This window comes from Ornithorhynchus anatinus, chromosome 2 (genome assembly GCF_004115215.2).
Source record: "Ornithorhynchus anatinus isolate Pmale09 chromosome 2, mOrnAna1.pri.v4, whole genome shotgun sequence".
In the NCBI taxonomy this organism is placed as follows: domain Eukaryota; kingdom Metazoa; phylum Chordata; class Mammalia; order Monotremata; family Ornithorhynchidae; genus Ornithorhynchus; species Ornithorhynchus anatinus.
The window spans coordinates 67,679,043-67,701,251 of NC_041729.1; the positions used below are offsets into that span (position 1 = coordinate 67,679,043).

General features: G+C 43.5%; 1 protein-coding gene across 1 annotated transcript in view; it reads left to right on the forward strand.

Annotated features, from left to right (window-relative positions):
* PRKN (parkin RBR E3 ubiquitin protein ligase) overlaps positions 1-22,209 on the forward strand; it is a 1,416,888-nt gene that overhangs the window by 862,905 nt on the left and 531,774 nt on the right. The gene's annotated exons all lie outside the window — the stretch shown is intronic.

The following is a 22,209-nucleotide window of genomic DNA, read 5'->3' on the forward strand; positions in this document are numbered from 1 at the left end:
TGTTAAGTGCTTACTATGTGCCAAGCACTATTCTATATGCAGGGATAGATACAAGCTAATCAGGTTGGATACAATCCCTGTCCCCCATGGGGCTCGCATTCTTAATTCCCATTTTACAGATGAGGGAATTAAGGCACAGAGAAAAGTGACCCGGCCAAGCACACCCAGCAGACAAGTGGCTGAGCCAGGATTAGATCCCAGGTCCTTCTGACTCCCAGGCCAAGGCTCTGTCCACTAGGCCATGCTGAGTCTAGAAAGTGGAGCTCCTGGGAGGGGGTGAGGAGCACCGAGGCCTGAAAATGGTGATTCTTTTTAAGCCTCATTTTTTAATGATATTTGTTAAGTGCTTACTATATGCCAGGCATTATAACAATAATTTAAGTGCTTACTATGTGCCAAGCACTGTTTTAAGTGCTGGGGTAATTACAAGGTAATCAAGTTGAGCCACGTGGGGCTCACAATCTTAATCCCCATTTTACAGATGAGCTAATCGAAGCCCAGAGAAGCGAAGTGACTTGTGCAAGGTCACACAGCAGATAAGTGGCAGAGGTAGGATTAGAACCTAGGTCCTTCTGACTTCCAGGCCTAGGCTCTCTCCATTACACCAAGCTGCTTGGAATCAGTGAATGAGTTTTCACCCAACCTTCTTTTGCCTCCCATTCGTTTATTTGCTATAGGCAAAAGCACGAGAAATACAGCCGTGAAGTGCCTACACTTCACAGATTTTTCCCTAGGGCTCTCCTGCCGGGAGTACCACCCTCAGCAGATTGACAATGAAGATGTGTTGTGCAGAAGGAACTAGCTGACAAGATACTTAGCCGAGTGTGACAGGAAACTTAGCATTCACCCTTCATCTGCCGAAGCTGTCAAGCGAGAATGAGCGATGTGGGAAAGACTGTAGCGTGGATTGCTGGCATCCTGGCTCCGAGGGGAGAGTGCAGGATCAGCAATCGGGGAGGTTCGATTAATGAGGAAGCTTGAATCTGATCTAGCACAACCTGGGGTTTTCAGATCCTTTGAGCCTCCATTTCCCCATCTGTGCAGTGGCCTTGGCGATAATCCTTTCTTTCCTCCTGCTGGGGCTGAATTAATACATGGGGCAGCCCAGTCGATGATAAGAATAATAATAATTATAATAACTGTGGTATTTGTAAGGTGCTTAATATGGACCAGGTACTGTTCTAAGACCTGGAGTGGAAACAAGCAAATTGGGTTGGACCCACACCCTATCCCATGTGGGACTCACAATCTCAATCCCCATTTTACAGAGATAACTGAGGCAGAGAGAAGTGAAGTGACTTGTCCAAGTATTTGGACATTAAAAACAGATTATTGGATTGGTTTCATCACACCCCACAGGCAAACGTTGCAAGTAAATGCCTGTTAATGACAAAGTAAGAAATAATCTTTAGAAGGCGTGAAAATGTAGCCATCTAATTTCGGCTTGCCACCACTTCGGCAGAATCCCTTAATTTTTGCCTCATGATGGCTTCTGCTTAGTTACTCAGTTTTATTAAGAAAAATTGGATCTCGCACCTGCAGTATTGGGGAACATCCAGCTCCTGAATTTTACTTGCTTTTGGCCCACTACACATCCGCCATTCCCGGGATAATCGGAAAGATATGCTTCAGCTGCCGGTTTCCAGTTGTTGCAATAATGTGCTAACATGCTGGTCCCCTGAAACAGGCTGCTTATTAACTGTGATGCCCAAAATGCCATCTGGAGTGTTATCCAGTCATCTATAATTATTCTGTCTTCTCCTTCCATTTGATTGTCTGCTTTGTTACAGTGTACTGTTGGTTGTTGATTTTTCGAGTGGGAGCCAGGGGGTAGGGGATAGGTGCAGGTGCCTAGCTCTTTTCTCATTCTACCAAAATATTATTTCTTACGGCAGTTCTGTCATCTGTGTGAAGTGACAAGCTTATAAAGTACCAAAATGTTAGCAAAGGAAAGGTTTTACGTATCCCGATGAGGAAGCAAAATGAACTTGGTGACATTGGTGCTGGAAGGACAGAAAAAGCTTCAGTTATACATATAAAACATTCAGTAACTTAAAAAAGGACTTGATCTACTGAAGAAAGGCCATTTGGCTGTGTGACCTTGAGCAAGTCATTTCACTTCTCTGGGCCTCAGTTACCTCACCTGTAAAACAGAGATTGAGTGTGAGCCCTGTGTTTCCAACCTGATTACCTTGTATCTACCCCAGTGCTTAGAACAGTGCTTGGAACATAGTTAGCGGCTAACAAGTACCATAATTATTAACTGTGTGCATTCATTCAATCATATTGAGAGCTTACTGTGTGCTGAGCACTCTTCTAAGCACTGTACTGAGTGCCGAGCAGTGTACTCAGAGAGTACAATATAACAGAGTTGGGAGAAACGTTTTCCGTCCCCAACGAAACATAGTTAGATGGAGGAGGCTTTTGGGTCCTGACCTACCTCCCCCAAATCGGCTGTCCAGATGGAACAAGGCTGACTAGCTTACACTCACTGGGGAAACTCAAGCCTCTGGAAGCCTGGGAATCAGATGGCCAAGGCAAAGACGTCAGCCATTTCTCTGTGGCTACTGCTCCTAATTCTAGAACTTTCTGGTCCCGTGACCTGGCATAATCTAACCTCGGTTAGAGGCGTCATTATTAGAGGTGTAGAACGAGACCAGCTTCATTCATTCAATCGTATTTATTGAGCACTTACTGCGTGCAGAGCACTCTACTAAGGCCTGGATCAAATCCTGGGCTGCCAAGATTTCTTTCTTCTTCTCCTTGCCTCTACTTCCTACTTCCTTTGCTCTTTTGGGACAGATGGGCTCAATGTCACCTTCCCAAAGTCATCAACCTGTTGAGTCTTCTCCTAGAAAGCATTGTGGCCTAGTGGAAAAGTCAGACCATCAGTCCTATCTATTGAGCACTTGCTGTGTTCAGAACACTGTACCTTAGTGCAGCACCTGGGAGAGTACATTATAGCAATATTACAGACACATTCCCAACCACAATGAGCAAGGGTTCAGGAGTCACCTTAATTTAATCCCAACTCTGAGCCCATTGTTGGGTAGGAATTGTCTCTGTTGCTGAACTGTACTTTCCAAGTGCTTGGTACAGTGCTCTGCACACACTAAGCACTCAATAAATACGCTTGAGTGAGTGAATGTATGAATTTGCCTTCACTGTGACCTTGATCAAGTCACCTAATCTTGCTGTGCTCAGTTCTTTATCTGTAAAATGGGGATTCATTGCCTATTTTCCTTCCACTTGGACGGTAGCCCCTAGTGGTATAGGGGTCTGTTCCATCTAGTTGTCTTGGGTCTACTCCATTGTTCAGTACAGTGCTTGGCACCTAGTAAGCGCTTAATGCCATTATTAGTAGTAGTAGTATTACCGTCATCATCATCATCATCAACAATTTATTGAGCTCTGATGTGATCCAGAATACACACTACTTACATGGAGCTATTTGGAGAAAAAATGGACACAATCTTTGCTTTAACCAGGCTAATAATAACAATAATAATAATTACCTTTCTTATTATTGCCAACATACTCCCTTGCGCCGCAATCTCACCTCTCCTGCTGCTGACCTCTTGCTTACTCACTCTCTGCTACCTGGCACGCCTTCCTGTTTTACATCTAATAGACTACTGCTCTTCCCATTTTCAAAGCCCTTCTGAAAACCCATCTCCTTCAGGATGCATTCCTTGATTTGTCTCTCATTTTTCCACCCTTAATTCCCCCTAACTGCCCCTTCAATATTTCAGGGTCACCTTCACATTTGGGTACTCACCCCTCTATTGAAGTGCATCTCCCCCTCTAGACGGTAAGCTCATTATGGGCAGAGAATGTGCCTGTTTATTGTTATATTGAAGTCTTCAAGCAGCACTTAATACAGTGCCTTCCACAGAGTAAATGCTCAATAAATTTGATTGAATAAATGAATTTGTATTTATTGAGCACTTATTATGTGCAGAGCACTGTACTAAGTGACTGGGAGAGTACAACATAGCAGTATCACAGAACACATTCTTTGTCCACATATTCTATTACTTCCTCCTACCTGTAATTTATTTTAGTGTCTGCCACCCCCTAATTATTATTAACTAGTAATTAAAGATTACTACCTCCAGGACAGCAGGGGCCATTTCCACTTCTTCTGTTGCATTCCCCCAAGTGTTCATTATGGTGCTTGGCACACATTGGTCAATAAATGTTATTAATTAATTGATTGACCTTCCCTCCTATATAAAGCTTCCTTCCTGACCCCCTGGAATTGGAACAGAAGAACTGATATATATTTTATATTGGGCAGTCAATCGATCAATGATATTTATTGAGCAGTTCCTGTATGCAGAGGACTGCACTGTAACTTGGAAGAGTGCAATGCACTGGAGTTGCTAGACGCATTCCCCACCACCAAGGAATTAGCGGACTAAGGGATATGTGCAAGATATAAAATTCCTTTGACTTGCCTTTCCTTCATAACCTTAGTATTTCATTTATTTAGTTCACTACCTTGTTGGGTGATAACCAGTTGCCTGTGTGATCTGCCAAAGTTCATTTTTGCTGACTGTGAGATCTTTCAGCATAGGGCTCATGTCAGTTTCTTCCAGGTCCAGTTCAGCTGTATCATGTCCATGAGGGCAATGAGGAGGGAGCAGCCTACAGTCTCCCAAATGGACCCAGGGTGGCCAGAAAGGAGAGGAATTTGTTGCTAAGTTAGGGAAGTGCAGCTCAGTCAATCAAGGAGAGCAGCATGGCCTCGTGAATAGAGCACAGGCCTGGGAGTCAGAAGGACCTGGATTCTAATTGTGGCTCTGCCTCTTGTCTGCTTTGTGATGCCTGACAAGACACTCCATTTCTCTAGGCCTCAGTTCCCTCATTTGGAAAGTGGGGGTTAAAGACTGTGAGTCCCCCATGGGACATGGACTGTGTTCAACCTGATTATTTTATACCTAAGCTTGGCACATAGTAAGAACTTTACAGATACCAATTTAAAAAAAATGATATTTATTGGTACTTTATAAAGTAAGTGCTCCATAAATGCCATTGATTGATTGAGTGCTTACTCTGTGCAGAGCATTATACTAAGCACTAGGGAGATTACAATCCAGCAGATTTGGTCGGGATGATGCCTGCCCTCAGGAATTTACTGTCTAATGACATGAAAGGGAAGGAAAGTGAATGGGAGGAAAGAGAGCTAACTAATCTCCCCCTGCAGTCCTGTTTGGGAAAGTGTATATTTCATATTAATGTCTCTCTTCACATAAATGTCTGTCTTCCCCCAAGATTGTTAAAGGCAGAGAACGTATGTGATCATTCTGTTGTACTCTTCCAGCCAGTCAGTCACTCAATGATATTTACTGTGTGCAGAACAGTGTACTAAGCGCTTGGGAGAATACAGTAGAACAGACACAGCTAGCTTACAGTCTAGAAGGGGAGACAGACATCAATATAAATAAATTACAGGCATGTTCAAAAGTGCTGTGAGGATGGGAGGGGGCATGAATAAAGGGAGCAAGTTAGAGTGATGCAGAAGGGAGTGGGAGAAGAGGAAAGGGGTGGTTAGTCAGGGAAGACTTCTTGGAGGAGATGTACCTTCAGTAAGGCTTGGAAGAGGGGGCGAGTGCTCCTCACATAATAAGAGCTCAGTAAATACAATCGATTGATATATAGGAGGCACACCCTTTCAGCACATCTAGTGCTTAGAATAGTGCTTGGCACATAGTAAGCGCTTAACAAATACCATCATTTTTATTTGCCCTCCGACAACTCCTCTTGGGTCACATCTTCTGGCAAAAGAGGCCAGTTTGAGAGTGATCTGGCACACACTGGCTACAGTCGAGTGTAGTGGATGAATCTGAGGCAGGGGAGAGTCTCACAATGACCCCAAGGCTGCCGGCTCACTCCCTCGCTGGCTGAGTCGGTCAGAATGGGGTGAGGTGTCCAAGGCGACAGGTGGAATTCCTGACTCAGCCATATTGCCTGACAATGGTGGTTCTTTTAGATCTATTACAGAAAGGCAGAGGAGAGGGTAGCTCATTTCTATGTGAGGTCATTTGTGTCCTGACCCCTGAGTAATATTATTATGGTTTATTTTTAATGGTATTTGTTAAGCACTTGCTATGTGCCAGGCACTGTATAAAGTGCTGGGGTTGGTGATAATAATAATAATGATTGTGGTATTTGTTAAGTGCTTACTATGTGCCAAGCACTGTTCTAAGCACTGGGGTAAATACAAGATAATCGGTTGGACACAGTCTGCATCCCACAGTGGGCTCACAAGTCTTAATCTCCATTTTACAAATGCGGGAACTGAGGCACAGAGAAATGAGGTGATTTTCCCAGGATCATACAACAGATATGTGGCAGAAATAGAATTAGAACCCATGTCCTCTGAATTCCCATCCCCATGCTCTTTCCACTAGGTAAGCGCTTATTAGAGTGTTCTGCATACAGTAAGCGCTCAGCGTGGCTCAGTGGATAGAGCCCGGGCTTGGGAATCAGAGGTCATGGGTTTAATCCCGGCTCCGCCGCTTGCCAACTGTATGACTTTGGGCAAGTCACTTCACTTCTCTGTGCCTCAGTTACCTCATCTGTAAAATGGGGATTAAGACTGTGAGCCCCACGTGGGACAACCTGATCACCTTGTATCCCCCAGTGCTTAGAACAGTGCTTTGCACATAGTAAGCACTTAACAAATACCAACATTATTATTATTAAAGTACGATTGAGTGAATACTGCTTCTTAAGTGCTTACTTAATTGTCAATCACTGTTCTAGGCACTAGGGTAGATACAAGTTGAACCGGTCAGACACAGTCGCTGTTACCAAAACGAGTTCACAGTCAGAGTTGGAGAGAGATCTACAAATGAGGAAACTGAGGCACACAGCAGTTAAGTGATTTGCCCAAGCCCCACTGTAGGGAACAAACAGCATGGCCTAGTGGCACGGGCCTGGAAGTCAGAGGACGGGGTTCTAATCCTGGCTGTGCCACTTCTCTGCTTGTGTGGTCTTGGGCAGGTCACTTAACTTCTAGACTGTGAGCCACTTGTTGGGTAGGAATTGTCTTTTTTTGTTGCTGAATTGTTCTTTCCAACCACTTAGTACAGTGCTCTGAACACAGTAAGTGCTCAGTAAATACGATTGAATGAATAAATGAATGTACTTCTCTGTGCCTCTGCTATCTCATGTATAAAATGAGGATCAAGCCTGTGAGCCCCAGGGACAGGGACCATGTCCAACCTGGTTACCTTGTATCTACCCCAGCTTTGAGAACAGTGCTTGGCACAGAGGCACTTAACAAGTGTTATTATTATTATTATTACTATTAATGAAAATAGTAACTTGCAGGGCAGGATTAGAATCCAGGTTTTTTGACTCCTGGTCCACTTTTGACTCTCCACCAGGCATGCTGCTGCGTCTATCGCCCCCCTATCCTCTATCTCGCCCCATTTGTCGCGCCTATCCCCAGAATACAATTATCCTCCAAATCACAACTTCTCTCTGCTTCAGTTAACTCATCTGTAAAATGGGGATTAAGATTGTGAGCCTCATGTGGGACAATGTGATTACCCTGTATCTACCCCAGCGCTTAGAACAGTGCTCTGCACATAGTAAGCGCTTAACAAATACCAACATTATTATTATTATTATTATTTAAATGGTTAGATCCCACTATTTCCAAACTATTTATTACAGAGAAAAATACTGGGCCATTAGACACATTCCTTGCTAATAGCACTGCTGGGCTTTACTGTGTAACATTTATCAATAGGTTGGTTAATGTGGCAGCTATATTGACTGTGATATTATGAACTTCTTTATTAGGATCCCTAGGGTATCGATTGTACTAGTCACTAGGGAAATATCATTTTCGCTGTTGTTTCCTGTCTTCTAATAATGATTAACTAAATCATCCCAACATTCATTATCTGATGTTCTGCTGTTTCTCTAAATTGGAGAAATTTGGGAACTGGCTTTATTTGAGGATTATTTAGAACTGCAAAAGTCGATTCCCCCCCCCCTTTTTTTTTTCCCAAGTAGCATGGCATGATACCTTGGCCTTCCTGTTGAGAATAAGGGCCTCCAGACTAAGGGCATAATAAATGAGCCACACGTTTGATTTTCATTTTTCAATGGAGCCTAATTTCCACTTTTTAGCATTTTTAATGCTAAAAAATCATTTCAAAAATCATCAACCTCCACTTGCGGACAGTAGCCCCATCTAGGGGTAGAAATTCATATTTCTTCCTTTTGATGCTTATTTGTGCTATTCCAGATCCAAGGAAGGAAAAAACTGTGAAGATTTTGCTCTCAGGAAAACCCCTAGTCAGAAATTATAATCAAGCTGCTGTTTTTTTTTTCTTTTATGGTATTTGTTAAGTGCTTATGTGCCAGGCATTGTACTACGTGTTGGGTAGATAAAAGCTAATCAGGCTGGACACAGTCTCTCCCACCCAGGGCTCACTGTCTTAATCCCCATTTTACAGATGAGCTAACTGAGGCCCAGGACATGAAGTGACTTGGCCAAGGTCACACAGCAGACAAGGGAAGAGCTGAGATTAGAACCCAGTCCTTCCGACTCCCAGGCCTTTGCTCTATCCATTAGGTCACACTGTTTCTCTCCACTGTTCTGCTACAGTACCATTCTGCTCTCAGAAGGAAGTTGCTCCTGAAATTTGTTTCCAAATTTAGGATCGCTGAGGCACTGTGGCCAGGTTCTAGAAGTAATGTTTAATCAGTCAGTCAATCGTATTTATTGCATGCATACTATGGTGCAGAACACGGCACTGAGCTCTTGGGAAGTATAATATAAACAATAACAGAAACATTTAATGCTCACTTTACAGAACAAACGAACAATGAATAAAATGAGCATTTACGTTTGCTGGGGTGCCATAAGGAGAGAGTAGGGGGCAAGTGAAAGATAAAATCACACACTGCCAATTGTGGGCATTGTCATTGACAAGGCCATGATTCGTTTAAAATGCTGCCACAGATGAGATTTACAATCTACGCTCAGAAGCTAAATAAGGTTTGAAATAGTCTTCCCAGTCAAAGATGCTGTTCCTAATAGGGAGATCCTATCCCCTGAGACATACAAGGGCTGTGGTCATTAGCAGAATAAGCTAGAGAAGCAGCTTGGCCGCTCCTCTGATGCTCAGCTTCTCACTCTGCCTCAATCTCTCCTGTCTTGCCGTCGACCCCTGGCCCACGTCCTACCTCTGGCCTGGAACACCGTCCTTCCTCAGTTCTGCTAGACAGTTACTCTCCCCTCCTTCAAAACCTTCCTGAAGGCAGATCTCCTCCGAGAGGCCTTTCCAGATCAAGCCCCTCTTTTCCTCATTACCACTGCTTTCCACGTCACCCTGACTCTCTCTCTTTGCTCTTCCCTCATCTCCCAGCCCCACAGCACTTATGTACACATCTGAAATGTCATTTACTTATGCTGATGTCTGTTTACTTGAATTGACATCTGTCTCCCTGCCTTTAGCCTCTGAGCTCATTGTGGGCAGGAATTGTCTCTATTGCTGTATGGTATTTTCCCGAGTGCTTAGTACAGTACTCTGCAAACAGTAAGTGGTCAATAAATATGATTGAATGAATGAATGGATAATAATAATAATATGTTGGTATTTAAGTGCTTACTATGTGCCGAGCACTGTTCTAAGCAGTGCCGAGCACTGTTCTAAGCACTGGGGTAGACATAGGGGAATCAGGTTGTCCCACATGGGGCTCACAGTCTTAATCCCCATTTTACAGATGAGGGAACTGAGGCCCAGAGAAGTTAAGTGACTTGCCCACAGTCACACAGCTGACAAGTGGCAGAGCTGGGATTCGAACTCATGAGCCCTGACTCCAAAGCCCGTGCTCTTTCAGATCACAGGCCTGAGAGACAGAGGGATTTGGTTCTAGTCCCAGCTCCTCCACTTGCCTGCCGGTATGACCTTTGGCAAATCACTTCACTTCTCTGTGCCTCAGTTACCTCATCTGTAAAATGGGGATTAAGACTATGAGTCCCATGTGGGACATGTAATGTGTCCAATATGATTAGCTTGTATCTTCCCCAGCTCTTAGAACAGTGCCTGGCATGTAATAAGCACTTGACAAACACCATTTAAAAAAGCCAAAATAAGCTAGAAGCTTATATCGACTGCATCGAGCCTGTTAGAGAAAGGGGAATCTCAGTTTACTATTTATTCCTCACTGAGAGCTGAAGCAAAAAATGATGAAACCATATTTAGTAATTATCATTTCGTTTAATGGCACTATTTTGGACATAGACACTTTCAGTTCAGAATGGAAGGGCATGAGCTTTTGAAAGAGGTCTCTTTCTGAAACCAAGCCCTTCTCTCTGCTTCTCTTTTTATCCTCTCTTAGTTCACAGCTCCTCTTCATGCCTTGCTCAGCTCAAGGTGTTAAAATGGAAAATTGACTGCATGTAAGAGACCAGATTTAATCCCGGCCACTCAGGATGACAATTTTAACTGAATTATGCATGCGGGTCCCCCCCCCCCCCCCCAGTTTGAGCATGTGATCTTGAGAGGAAGGGATAACCAGATTAGAGGACTCAGTGTGACCATCTGCATCACTGAACTTGCTTGTACGCCTGGAATAAGCAGCAGGCCTCTAGCAGGCCTCCAGAGACCCTGGGAAAAAGGAGAATAAATGCTGGATTCAGACCAAAATTAAAAAAAAAAAAGGATTTGAAAAATGACTGCACAGATGTGACTTTGCAGAAGCCAGCTGTAAATGTGGTAACTCAACATTAGCGTTATTACAAAAGTGGTGGTGTAGCGAATACCGTGACTCCCCATAAACAAAACCATTTATGAGGTAATAACCTGTTTTTTAAGACACAAAGGCATAATCTTTGTGGAGAAAGCATTCAGAATCCTCAGAGACCCGTTCACTTGCAAGTGACGAAATATGTGCCAAGAAATATATTGGGCATTTAGGATGAGGAAGAGGTTTGTGGTGGGAAAATAGACTGTAAACTGCCGAAACTCTTTGTGTAACATCATAAAAATGCCCACCATTGGACAGTACCACTGAACAACCTCCAGAGGTTTGAAGCCAGAGGTCACCTATGCCCGGGGAAAAAAATCACATCAAATAAAGGCCTTTTAGGAGTTAAGTTTAAGTGCTTGTTCACCCAGTTAATAAAAACAAAATAACTCAGATGCGCACTGAAGGAAAAAGTCAAACTGCTCCTCAGTTCTCTTGACCTCTGTTAATGAAAGCTCCTGCTTCTCCATACACATTTTGTGTGTCAGGCAGGGGCCGTGTGTGTGTGTGTGTGTGTGTGTGTGTGTGTGTGTGTGTGTGTTCAGCATGAAGAAACATTTCTCAGTTTCCAGTGTGCTGGAGCTTATATCACTGTCGTGTTAGCGTAAGCAGAATAGAGCAGATTGTTTATTTTGGTTTAGCTCCGCTTGAGGCTGCAACATCAGATGTACCTTGGAGAAGGACACATTCCAGTGGCAATGTCACAGATTGAACAAGGGCACAGAAGAGCCCCGGGCATGTTTTTGAATATGAGGATCTCTGGAGCCGTGGGAGTAGTGAGAGCCCTGTCTAAACCTGCAGCTCAGATTCCTTCAAGTGTCCCCTCCAACTGTCCTCAAAATGCATAGTTCTGCTCACCTCTTGGGATGGGTGAAAGATTTACGGCCCCTCTCAGGGTCGCGCCTACAGAGATTCCAGGACTCTACCAGTCTTGGCTACGGAAGGGAGAGGTAAATGGAGGCCTACCCATTCCATTCCTAGCTTGGCCAATGGCTAGCCAGTGGAAGGCAATCTGCTACAAGTCAAATCTCATCCGTGCCGGGCAGCAGCGGCATGGGCAAGAGTCGAAGGTGGAGACTCGAGTTTACTGTGTGGAAGGAGGCAGTGATAAATCCCTTCTGCATTTTATGGATACACTACCAGAACTATTGCAGATGGAGAGTGGGGCATTTGAGAAGCAGCATGGCTCAGTGGCAAGACCCCGGACTTGGGAGTCAGAGGTCATGGGTTCTAATCCCGACTCTGCCAATTGTCTGCTGGGTGACCTCGGGGCAAGTCGCTTCACATCTCTGTGCCTCACTGACCTCATCTGTAAAATGGGGAGCCCCACGTGGGATAACCTGATTACCTTGTATCTACCCCAGTGCTTAGAACAGTGCTTGGCACATAGTAAGGGCTTAGCAAATACCAACATCATTATTATTATTGTTCTGGGAGAGGTGTGACCGTGGCATTGCTGTGGCATAAGACAAGAGAGATTTATGAGTACTAGATCACTGTTTTAAGAGAGAAGAGAATTCATTCTTCTCCTATTGATCAAATAGGTCATGCCCTGAATCAATTTGAAAATGCTAATTAGAAATGTTCATTTAGTTTTAATGGATGGTAGAAGATGAGGCATCATTGCACATTTTGCATAATACTTAATCAGTTTTCCTGTTTTTTTCCAAGGTCTTTTCCCAGCATAGATGGATGCATATATCCACAGAAATAGAATCATATGTGGAAAGGAGCATGGCCTAGTGGAAAGAGAACAGGCCTGAGAGTTAGATAGAGGACCTGGGTTCTAATCCCAGCCCTGCAACTTGTCTGCTGCGTGACCTTGGGCAAGTCACTTCACTCCTATATGCCTTAATTACCTCATCTGTAAAATCAGGATTAAATCATCCTCCTCCGACTTAAGACTGTGAGCCTTACATTGGACAGGGACTGTGCCCAACCTGATTATCTTATATCTATTGCAGTGCCTGGCACATAGTGAGTCCATAACAAGTTATAACTACATATATATATATATATATAAAAATTGTATTCATTTGTATTTATTGACCCTTACTGTATGCAAAGCACTGTACTAAACGCTTGGGAGAGTAGAATATAACAATGAACAATACATTCCTGCCCACAGGAAGCTCACAGTGTAGAAACAGACATGATTATAAATAAATAAGTAGATAAGTAGATGAAGCAGCATGGCCTACTGGCAAGTGCAGGGGCTTGGGAGTCAGAGGTCGTGGGTTCTAATCCCAGATCTGCCACTTGTCTGTTGTGTGACCTTGGGTAAGTCACTTAATTTCTCTGTGCCTCAGTTACCTCATCTGTAAAATGGGGATTGAGACTGTGAGCCTCACGTATCTTGCCTTGGATCTTCCCCAGCGCTTAGAACAGTGCTTGGCACATAGTAAGCAATTAACAAATACCATAATCATTATAAATAAACAAAATTACAGATATATTCAGATTTATACATATGTGCTGAGGGGATGGGAGGGAGGATGAATGAAGGGGCAAGTTAGAGTGGCACAGAAGGAAGTGAAAGAAGAGGAGAGGAGGCTCAGTCAAGGAAGTTTTCCTGGAGGAGATGGGCCTTCAATAAGGGTTTGAAGTGCGGGAGAGCAATTATCTGTCTGATTGAAGGACAGAGAGCATTTCAGGCCAGAGGTAGGATGTGAGCAAGAGGTTGGTGGCGAGATGGACGAGATCAAGGTACAGTGAGAAGGTTAGCCTTAGAGGAATGAATTGTGTGGGCTGGGTTGTAGTAGGAGAGCAGCTAGGTGAGGTAGCAGGGGGCAAGGTGATTGAGGGCTTTAAAGCCTCACACACACACACACACACACACACACACACGCACGCACACACACACACACACACACACACACACACACACACTCTTATAAAACTCTATATATGAGGCTTTCCTGGAGAAAGAAGCAAACCAAGAAACTGGGATTGGATGAAATGTGAGGTTCCTTAAAGTGTGAGCTGACACCATTTTTGAGTCGCTTAGCCTTCCTTGGTCCCTAATAATATTGAACAGCCACAGTTCTGGACAATCGCTCAGATCTAGAGAGAGCAGCTGGTTTTGCTATAGGCCCTCTCCAAACATATAACACCTTTGAGATAAACTCTGGAAGAGAATCAGCATGGCCTTGTAGAAAGAGGAAGCACTTGGGAGTGAGAGGACCTGTGTTCTAATCCCAGCTTCTCCGCTTGTCTGCTGGGTAACCTTGGGTAACTCACTTGTTTCCTCTGTGACTCATTTCTGCATCTGCAAAACGGGGATTCACTGCCATTTCTCCCTTATACTTAGACTGTGAGCCACTGTGGGACCTGATTAACTACTCCAGCACTTAGTACGGTGCTTGACACATAGTAAGCACTTCACACCTTCCACAATTATTTTTATTACTATTATTTTTTTCTCTAGACTGTAAGCTCATTATGGGCAGGGAGCATGTCTACCAACTGTTGTGCTCTCCCAAGCGCTCTGTGTGGTGCTCTGCACACACTAAGCTCTCAATAAATACATTGATTGATAGAGTGGTGAAGCTAAATATTCAGCCTGATCCCATTGGCTGTACAAAACCCCTTTGAAAAATTAAGAACAAGGATTTTCATATTAGTATTCCCAAAAAGGTAATTCTTGCCACTTGTTTTGTGCATGTCTTTTTTCCTTGAAAGGGAATAACGGATTCTCCAGAAATGCAATGGATGCATAGTTCTGGTGTTCTTCGGGAAGAAACACTGTCTACCTTTAAGTACGGTAAATTTTGTGATTTCACGAACTAATTGCCTCTTGAATTATCGTTGGATCCCTCTGCCATAGTGCTGGGTCCTCCAGAGGCTTATTGATGGGGGAGGATGGATGATCAGAGTTTGGGTTATCCAACTTGAGGTGAGACATTTAGGCATATAGTTAACTCAGGGAAGGTTCAAACTAGTGCCTTAGTACCACTGAAAACTTCGAGTGTGTAAGCAACAATGGCTATGACATTAGGTGGATGACGCCTGGGCCTGGGAGTCAGAAGGACCTGGGTTCTAATCCTGGCTCCACCACACTGCTGTGTGACCCTGGGCAAGTCGCTTCTTTTTTCTGTGTCTCAGGAGATGTTGGCAACTCGTCCTGACAGCCAGAATATGTCTGGTGGCCTCCAAAAGGTCCCGTGTTTGGCTGGAGCAATGGACTAGGAGCAGCCACTGCTTCCAAGAGACCCATGGTACTCCCTCCCTCTGCTCTACCTCCCTCCCTGCCCCACAGCACTTGTGTATATACATACATATTTATTATTCTATTTATTTTATTAATGATGTGTATATACCTATAATTCTATTGATCTATATTGATGCTATTGATGCCTGTTTGCTTGTTTTGTTTTGTTGTCTGTCTCCCCACTTCTAAACTGCGAGCCCATTGTTGTCTCTATTTGCTGCCAAATTGTACTTCCAAGTGCTTAGTACAGTGCTCTGCACACAGTAACCGTTCAGTAAATTCGATTGAATGAATGGAGAGTGCTATCAGCTCTTCCCCCTTTGGACTGTAAATTCCCTGTGAGCATGATCATTTCTCCCAACTGTACTGTATTGTATGCTTCCAAGCACTTAGTACAGTACTCTGCACACACTAAGCACTAGATAATTACCAATGACTGACAATCAAGTGAGAAGGAAAGGACAACTGCTGTGGTGCATTTGACTCCTTTCCATGGCATTCCCTGACCTTAGAATTCTGTAATCATTTCCTAGGCAATCAATCAATAAGTGGTATTTATTCATTCGGTCAGTCGTATTTATTGAGTGCTTACTATGTGCACAGCACTGTTCTAATCGCTTGGAAGAGTAAAATTTAACAGACACATTCTCTGCACATAAGTTTAAAGTGTAGAGGGGGAGACAGACATTAATACAAGTAAATAAATTACGGATATGTACATAAGTGCTGTGGGGCTGGGAGGAGGGAGCACCGTGACTCAGTGGAAGGAGCCTGGGCTTGGGAGTCAGAGGTCATGGGTTCTCATCCTGCCTCTGTCATTTATCAGCTGTGTGACTTTGGGCAAGTCACTCAACTTCTCTGTGCCTCTGTTACCTCATCTGTAAAATGGGGATTAAGACTGTGAGCCCCACCTGGGACAACCTGATTACCTTGTACCCCCCCCCCAGCGCTCAGAACAGTGCTTAGCACATAGTAAGCACTTAACAAATGCCATCATTATAATTATTATTATTATGAATAAAGGATGAAAGTCAGAATGACACAGAAAGGAGTGGGAGAAGAGGAAAGGAGGGCTTAATGAGGGAAGCCCTCTTGGAGGAGATGTGCCTTCAATAAGACTTTGGGGTGGGGACAGTAATTATCTAGCAGATTTAAGGAGGGAGGGCTTTCCTATACAGATGCAGGATGTGGGCAAGGGTTCAGGACAGATAGATGAGATGGAGGCTACAGTGAGAAGGTGAGCATTAGAGGAGCAAAGTGTATGGGCTGGCTTGTAGAAGGAGAGCTGCGAGGTGAGGTAGGAGGGGTCAAGGTGATTGACTGCTTTGAAGCCAATGGTGAGGAGTTTTTGTTTGATGGGAAGATCACCAAGTTGGAAACAATCTCTTCCTACATGGGGCTCACAGTCTTTATTCCCATTTTACAGTTTAGGTATCTGAGGCTGAGAGAAGTTAAGTGAGTTGCCCAAGGTTACACAGTAGACAAGTGGCAGAGACAGGATGAGAACTCAGGTCCTTCAGACTCTCAAGCCTATGCTCCATCCACTAGGCCATGATGCTTCCTAACAGCATGGGGCTCTCTCTCATTATGTTCTCTTTCTCTCTCGCTTCCTTGCTCCGCAGTGCCTCTTCTACTTTTTTAAAATGTTATACGCTAAGTGTTCACTATGAACCAGGCACTCTTCTAAGCGCTGAAGTAGATAGAAGATAATCAGTTGGAAATAGTCCATGTCCTACATGGGGCTCACAGTCTTAATCCCCATTTTACAGATAAGGTAACAGAGGCACAGAGAAGCAAAGTGACTTGCCCAAGGTCACAGAGCAGAGAAGAGGCAGAAGGTAGATTAGTCTCCAGATCCTTTTGACTCCCAGGCCCATGTTCTATCCATTAGCCCACACTGCTTCTCTTTTTTCAGTCAACCTTGGTCTCCTGCTTTATAATCCCAGGGGCAACATAAGCAGTGAGAAAATACGGTCGTCTTTATTGCTCCTTCACCATCCTAACTGGCACTCAAAGTCAAGTCATTACTACTTACTGATCATGCAAAAAACTGTCCTGTTGATCAGGAATTGCTGACTCTTTGTCATCTGCTGGGTCCCTTAAGCCATGAATGCTGCTTTATGAGGGATTTATCAGGACCTCATTCCTTTTAAACCCAGCTTAGTATATATCTTAATTGGTTTTTTTTGTAGTTATGGCCCTTTCATTTTACCACCATTCAGATTTATGATATAGTCCGGGTTCTTTAATAATGATTAACAGTGAACTCCTTTGGGCCACAGGGGTGCTATTAAGAGTGCATTTCGGCCCAGATAAAATTCCACTTAAAATGAATGACTTAAAATTTAATAGGTTTTAATTGCCCACTGGGTAGGATCTGTGGGGTTTTTTTGCTTCGTGATTAGTACATCATTTGGTGCTCAAAGAAAAGGGTATTATAAAATTATATCAATAATGTAAAGACAGGCAAATGATAAAACACCAAAAACTGGGAGAGTAAAGAAGTTAAATTCAGATGTATAAAGGATTTTAGTGGAGGTAACTTCTTTGAATGTTCCTCGGTGACTTGAAGGATAGTTAAAGCTTGCCATTTCCATATATTGTCTGTTGGCCATCTTCTGCCATAATTAACTTATCCACTGATAAGACTGAAGTAAATTGAGGGTCTGTAGCATGTAGGAAACAGAAGAAAAGTTCAGCATCCTGTAAGCTAAAATGGGAATGTTTCCTTTCCCAGTGTTTCTGAAAGCATTTCTTACAACACATTTTTGATGGTATGAAAATCAGGACACCTAAATGGATTTTTGGGAACTTTCCTCTCTCAGATGATGTGTCGAGCCAATACATTCACTGAGTGCAGGTCACAGACATCTCTATGCTTCTGTCACTTTGTGTTTGACTTTAAAAGGGATATGCGAGAAAATAAATCAGAGGATATGCAAGCATCTAACATGTCAAATGCACTTAGAAATACATGCAGGCTACTGACAAAGGTATGTCTGCCTCTAGTAAACTTCACCTTCTGAAAAAGGGCACCTTGGCTTATAACAATAATACCAATAATGATAATAATAATAATGTATTAAGCACTTACTATGTGCCAGGCACTGTACTAAGTGGTGGGATGGATACATGCAAACTGGGTTGGACACAGTCCCTTTGTCCCACATGGGCTCCCAGAGTCAATCCCCATTTTACAGATGAGGTGACTGAGGCACAGAGAAGTTAAGTGATTTGCCCAAAGTCACACAGCAGACAAGTGGCAGAGCCAGAATTAGAACCATGACCTTCTGACTCCAGGCCCATGCTTTATCCCCTAGCAATGCTCCTTCTCAATGAAAATATTTCTCCACCCAGCCCATTTGGTTCTGGCACATGATAGCCTCACGTGTTCATGAAACTCTTATTTTTATGGTGCCCGAATGATTTAGATCTAGTTTAGCAATTTGAGCAGTTTAAAATTGAATTTATCAAGAAGCAGTATGGCCTATAACATGTTACATAGAACATGGGCCTGGAAGACAGGAGGACCTGGGTTTTAATCTTAGCTCTGCCTCTTGTCTGTTGTGTGACCTTGGGCCAGTTAGTTCACTTCTCTGTGCCTCTGTTACTTCGTCTGTAAAATGGGGATTAAGATTGTGAGCCCCATGAGGGACAGGGACTGTGTCCAACCTGATTGACTTTTATCTACCTCAGTGCTTAAAACAGCGTCTGGCACATAGTAAGTGCTTAACAAATGCCATAAAAAATCCCAGATACTTCTGAATTGAGTTGGAGCTAACCATAATGGGGTGGCAGGGGAAATGTTTCAAACGGTAGTAGGCTGGATTGATGTGGAATTTTTCCTTCTATTTATGAGAAATGATTCCTCACTGTCACTTTATATGATACAGACATTAATATAAATAAATAAATTGTGGATATGTATATAACTACTGTGGGGTGAATACCAAATGTTCAGAGCGTACAGACCCAAGACTGGCTATTGTACTTGAAGATTTTTAACCACATTTGAAGGCATAATTTAACTTCCCTGTTAGAGACATCCCTTTTGGGGTGTGAATCCCTTTTGTAATATGAGAAAGTATCTGCAAGTAAACACTGAAGCTTACCTTCTTTATGGTATTTGTTCAGCGCTATTTGACAGCCACTTGCTCATCATTAAAATCATTTTTAGCTATATCAGTAATACCAGCGATTGTTGAGCACCTACTTTGGCCAGAGCTTACATTACCACAGCTAATACTAATGGCAGTTGTTAAGCACTTACTATGTTGGAGGCACTGTAGTAAGCACTGGGGTAGATACAAAATGATCAGGGCAGACTTAGTCCCTGCCCACCATGGGATTCACAGAATAAGCGATAGGGAGAACGGAAATTGAATCCCCATCTTACAGAGGAGGTAACTGAGGCACAGAGAAGTTAAATGGCAAGGTCACACACTTCACAGCTTACTGTGTGCCAAGCACTGTACTCAGCGCTGGGGTAGATACAAGGTTGGGCTCGGTCCTTGCACCATGTGGGGTTCAAAGTCAAGAATGGTGATTCAGATTAGGTTCGCAAATTTGCAGTCATTGGAGCGTTTTTAATCGTAGCATAGATTACCGGTGCAGAAGATGAATAACCGCAGGGACACAGAGTAGCTGATGAACAGTGAACAGCAGCACAAAAACTGCAAGAAGGATGGCAACCAGAAACCTACGAGGCACCAATTATGTTATTTTCAAATGACCAGGCATAGCTGTGGACACATCATTTTTATTATTATCATCATTATTATTGTTAAGTACTTCCTATGAGCCAGGCACTGTACAAAGCCCTGAGGTAGATACAAGTTCATCAGGTTGGACACAGTCCCTGTCCCACGTGGGGCTGACAGTCTTAATCCCCATTTTATAGATAAGGGAACTGAGGCACAGAGAAGTGAAGTGACATACCCAAGGTCACACAACAAGCAAGAGGTGGAGTCGGGATCAGAATCCAAGTCCTTCTAACTCCCAGGCCATGTTCTCTCCACTAGGCTCTGCTGCTTCTCTAATATTATTATTATCATTAGTATATTTAAGCACTCACTATGTTTGATGCACTGTTTTAAATTCTGGGATAGATACAAGTTAATCGGGTCAGGTGCAGCCCCCTCCCACTTGGAAAGTAAGAGGGAGAACAGGTGAGGAAATTGAGGCACAGATGAGGAAACTGAGGCACAGGAGTTAAGTGACTTGAGCAAAGATCAGACAACCAAAGCAAATCTGGCTTCCATCATTCAGAGGTCTTTAGACTTCTTTAGGGCAAATTCATCGGACCGCAAAACCATTAGAAGCCCTGTTAAGTCAAGGAGCAGAACCCAGAATAACTTTAGATCCATAAATAACAATCACTGCAGACCAGGAGGCAGGTTTCCTTTTTCCTCAAAATGGGAACAATTGTGTAATGCATCACTAGTCTTGTCAGCCATGGTTACATGCATGAGTAACCCCACAGTAGTGTCTTTCATCCTTCCTTTCTCCCTCTACCTCCATTCCTCCTTCTCTGTCTCTTTCTCCCTCCTCTCTCTCTCTCTCTTTTCTCTTTGTTTCCCCATTTTCTATCTGTCTCTGTCCCTCCCTCATTCCCTTCTCCATACAAACACATACATATACAGTAAAAAGCAGGAAACAAAAGTAGTAGTCATGTGCAGCGCAAGGGACAATTCCTTGTGTGTCATGCTGTGGTCAATCAATCAGTGGTATCTATTGAGCACTGACTGTGTGCCGAGCACTGTACTTAGTGCTTGGGAGAGGGTGATATTACAGAGTTGGTAGTTGCATTCTCTGGTCACAACAAGATTCTGGGATATTTCTGGGATTCTTATATGGATATGCATATAAGTACTGTGGGGTGAATACCAAATGTCCAAAGTGTACCGATCCAAGACTGCCTGTTCCACTTGAACATTTTTAACCACATTTGAAGCCATATTTAAATTTCTCTGTCAGGGACAGCCCTTTTTGGGTGTGTACCCCTTTTGTGGTATGATAAAGTATATACAAGTAAACATTAAAGCTCACTCTTTTTTTATGGCATTTGTTCAGTGCTTACTTTGTGCCAGGCAGTTTACTCAGCACCGGGATAGATACAAGCCAAGCAGGTTAAACACAGTCCATGTCCCATGTGGGGTACAGAGTCTTAACCTGGAATGCCCTCCCTCCTCTCATCTGCCAAAATAACTCTCTTCAAAGCCCTAATGAGAGCTCACGTCCTCCAGGAGGCCTTCCCAGAATAAGCCCTCCCTTTCCCTCTGCTCTTCCTCCACTCCCCATTCCCCCTACTTCTTCCCTCTGCTCTACCCCCTTCCCCTCCCCACGGCACTTGTGCATATTTGTATATATTGTTACTCTATTTTGTTAATGATGTTTATATATCTATGATTCTATTTATCTTGATGATATTGACACCAGACTACTTGTTTTGTTCTGTTTTGTTTTGTTGTCTGTGTACCCCGTTTAGACTGTAAGCCTGTTGTTGGGCAGAGATTGTCTCTATTGCTGAACTGTACATTCCATGCGCTTAGTACAGTGCTCTGCACATAGTTAGGGCTCAATAAATACGATTGAATGAGTGAATCTCCATTTTACAGATGAGGTAGCTGAGGCACAGAGAGTGAAGTGACTTGTCCAAAGTCACACAGAGGGTAAGTGGTGGATCAGGGATTAGAACCCAGGTCCTCCTGACTCCCAGGCCTGTGCTTAAGCCAGTAGGCCGCACTGCTTCTCCATTTTTCATTTGTTCTGTGTCCTCACTTTGTCCTCATTTCATTTTGTCCTCTACCACAGGACTTTTAACTTCCTATGCTCTCCTGACTGCTGGTTTTAAAGTATTCTCCCAAAAGGGGAAGCTTCTGTTCTCTCAATCAGTGACATTTATTGAGTGCTTCCTGTGTGAAGAGCACTGTACTAAACGCTTGAGAGAGTTGGAAGAAACATTCCCTGCCCACAGACAGCTTACTATCCAGAGATGAGTTTAAAGGCTAGAGATGTGGTATCTCTGTGTTGTGTTGCTGCTTCAGAAAATGAAAGAGCAAGCGGTGTTTGAAAAGGGAATTTCTCTGGGGGTCATAACTAGTAATACTGATGATGATAAATGTGAGCTTGTTGAGGGTAGGGATTGTAACTGTTTATTGCTGCATTGCACTTTCCCAAGCACGTAGTACAATGCTGTGCACACAGCAAGCACTTAATAA